A 3,897-nucleotide genomic window follows, 5' to 3' on the forward strand; every position below is an offset into this window, starting at 1 on the left:
GCTATTATACTTTTATTCATTCTACTATAACTAAGTTGACTTCAAAATTGCAATTCTTGGTCAGGTGGCGTGATCAAGAATACATGGGAAATCTTCAATGGTGCAGGTGCGCAGCACGCATGGCTATCCTCACCATTCATTTTCGTCCAAATCTAGATGTTTGACTTTTCTTGTTTGGCACTATCTCCCCTACATGCACATAGTCCAAACTTTGAGTAATCTCTTCCACAAAAAACAAAATCCTCTCAAAAAAAGACACTCTCCTCTAACCAAATTTTCTCTCCTGTGCATGAGGTGCGCACTGCGCATGTGCTCTGAAAAACTGCCCTCAGAATACATGTACACAAAATTTTATTAGATGCTTCTCATTACTGATTTCAAAATAATTGTTTCAGTCATCTGAAATAAACAGATAATTTTTAGCATGGTAAGAGTATCAAAGGGATATGTGATATACAACTAAGACATTTATAACATGTTTGGATTAAAAATCTTTCAAAAAATTCTAGGAAAAACATTGAATATGTTATTGAACTTTACCATTTTTTTTCACGCTGATCTACTCTTTTATACATGAGTGCGGTCTTTTCACGTATACACATATTTTGTCCCTACGTAAAAGAATTTATCCTCCGTTGCAACACACGGGCAAATTTACTAGTCTTATCTTATAAAAAATATTTAGGGATTTAAATGTGCTCTGATAGTTCTTTTATTGAATTAGGTTAACTGCATGATGCTTACTATATTAATATAACTCCATTTCATGTATTTTTCTGGTCTAAATGTTTGGTTGTGCCTAGTGTGCCCCGCCTCCCTTAGGTTTGATCTCTGTGGTGTTTCTTAAGTGAGAGTGCACAGAGGTTGAATCTAATGGATGCTAGAGGTGCTATGTTTGCTTCCCGGCAATCAGAGATATGCTTACCATGCTCTATTGGCACTTCACTAGATTTTGATCCTCTATATCACTGCTACTATCTATGCCTAGGGTTTGAACTGCTAAAGTTCTAGAATTAACCCTTTCTTATTCCAGATAGCTGTTTTTGCTTCCCCTCCTGCCTCTTCCTTCCTTGCTTGTGTGTGTGCGTGTGTGTGTGTGTGTGTGTGTGTTCAGTCTAGACTAAACTGCGTGTTGTGAGGCTATGTGGTCTGTGATGCTAGCTATTTATAGTGTGGCCAGGTGAATGTGGTGTTACACCCCAGTGACATGCAGTTAGTCATTAAGGTGCTGTAATGTTTTGTGCGGCCTCTCTAGCTGTGTTGGATTTAGGTGTAGGAGTGTTGCATCTGTGGTTAAATGTACTATCCTATAGTCGGGTTTGAGTATACCTATTTGAGCATATCGGTTTCTGATTGAAAATTTGTGAGAGGGCTCAGTTTGGACAATTGCAAGGCTTCTATTATATGTGATAATTGTTTGTGATACTTAAGTGATGGCTTAGTTTCACTGGCTTAAGATTCGTACTCATGCTAGCTTATCAGTGCCAGATGAGCCTTTTGTTATTAAATTTTACATATTTTCAAATGTTCTGATGGATATTTCCATGTTCTTTTAAAGTTTCTATGGCTTTTAAAGAATCAAATTTAAATGTTTGCGGTATTTTCGTTTGCTTCCTTGATAAGATGGAATTTTAGAGTGGTTGCCTAAGTTTCCTAAGATGATTAATTTTCCTAAGATGGTTATGTTGCCTAAGTGTTGCGTATGTTGCTCATGATCTTGTTGGTTCACAGAGGTTGCCTTTTCTGTTGCTGATCAAACATCAGTGCCTCTGTTGCCTATACCATGGAAATGAACTTTTTGTTCTTGGTTGCCTTTGTTTTCAAAACAAAAATCTCCAGACATGCTTTCATTTTTTCCAGGAGTTCTTCTTCTGGGGAGTAGAACCTTTGGATTTAAAAAAGGAAGAACAGGGACTCCCATGTCGTCCTGACGTAGGGCGACCCGGGAGAGGATAGAGATCAGGTGACATGCACCTTTTGCATGTCACCGTGTGACATGGGGCCTAAATCCAAATTTAAACATTGCGAAAAAAATTGAAAAAAATCATGCATGTTCACAACACATATTAAGATAACTCCTAAAAATTTCAGATCAAAATTCGAAACATACATCGAGAAACAAAAAAGAGAAACTCAGATGTGAATAGTCTACAGAGAAACTCAGATTTGAATTCGGGAACTATTCATGACAGATTTCTCTTTTTTGTTTCTCGATGTGTGTTTCAAATTTTGATCTGAAATTTTTAGGGGTTATCTCAATATGTGTTGTGAACATGCATGATTTTTTTCAATTTTTTTCGAAATGTTTAAATTTGGATTTAGGCCGCATGTCACACGGTGACATGCAAAAGGTGCATGTCACCTGATCTCTATCCCCCGGGAGAACCCCTCGCCGCCGCCCCCAGCCCACCCAGCTTGCCCCTCCCCGCTGCCTTTGCCACCGGCCCTCCGCCGTGGTGGCGGCGGGCCTGTGGCCGAAGGTCGCAGGGCTCCCGGCGCTGCTGCTCTACATCGCATCGCCAAGCTCCTCCTCCCCCAAGATCCAAAATTTCTGCCATGGCTGCAGCTGCCTCTCCCGTCTCATGTGGGACCCCATCCGTCCCCTTCCTGGCCGCCGGCTGGCGACCGCATCTCGGTCCGTGCCCGCCCCGCCCTGGAGCCTAAGCCGGAGTTGAGCTCCGCGCTCCAGGTCCGGTGGTGTGCGGCCGTTGCCCCTGTGCCGTCGCGGGCCGGCTCTGCGGACCTTGGGTCCAAATTCCGGCCCTCCCCGTTGCGGGGGTGTGGTTCCGCCAGTGGCCCTCCACCACGTTGTGCCGGCGGTCTGGCAGCTCCTCCCCTCTTGGGCTGCTGCTTCTCGTCTGGACATGGTGGTGGAGCTTGTCGTCCCTTCCAGGCGCACGGCGAGCGGCCAATGATGGAGGTGCGTACCACAGAGAAATCCGTGCTCTGCTTTGTTCCGAAGCCGACCACGACGGCGCTGGAATGGCGTCGTCAAACCTCGCTGGAAGCGTGGTCTTTGGAGATGCACCCCTTGTTAGCTTCTTGCTGAGGTTCTGAGCGAAAGCTCCGTGACGACGGTGCCTGCGGGTGTCGATTTCCTTGTTGAAGGCGTCGCAAGGGAACCCCGTGCTGCTTGTTCGGCTGCGGCAATTGGGCTTGGTTTGGTGACCTTTGTCAACACCCGGATTTTTAAGTCCAGATGCCTATTATGTCATTCATCGCAATCCCAGGATAATGTTGTTGCGAGGCATAATAGTCGAATATCACAGTCATTATTTATTACAAGCCATAGTGTCATACAATCTTGAATCACATGATTCATATTACACAAATAGTTGATCTCACAACCAACAACATACATAAGTTCATACATAGCGGAAGCGTAATAATAACGGAACTCTCTAGTCCACAGGCCAACATTTGACGTCAGAAACCCCTAGTTGTCGTAGGCGTCCTGCTGGTCATCCTCGTGATAGTTCTGTTCCTCCTCGTACTCTGGCCATTTGAATAGCCAGGGACAAAGCCGTAAGTACTTCAAGTACTTGCAATCTAATACTATTGTAAAAATGCCCATGAAAGAAACTAAGCTCTAGTTTAACTTGCATAAGCCGTATTTTAGTTCACAAGTTTGGATCATGTACTAACTAACTTAAGTGGGAACATTAGTGTCATTCCCACCTCATAGGTTCAATACTCAAAAAGTCATCAAGACACCATTCATATTTACTAAAGCTTTCAAAAATCTGACACCGGAAACTGTATGGCCCTTCCAACCGTCCGTAACCGTGGACACGGCTATTCGAATAGATTTACACTCTGCGAGAGGTTGCACACTTGTGCCACAACATTTGATTTCATCCGTCGGAATAACTCCGAGTCACCGTAACACGATACGCG

The sequence above is a fragment of the Lolium rigidum genome, chromosome 6 (assembly GCF_022539505.1).
Source record: "Lolium rigidum isolate FL_2022 chromosome 6, APGP_CSIRO_Lrig_0.1, whole genome shotgun sequence".
NCBI lineage: Eukaryota > Viridiplantae > Streptophyta > Magnoliopsida > Poales > Poaceae > Lolium > Lolium rigidum.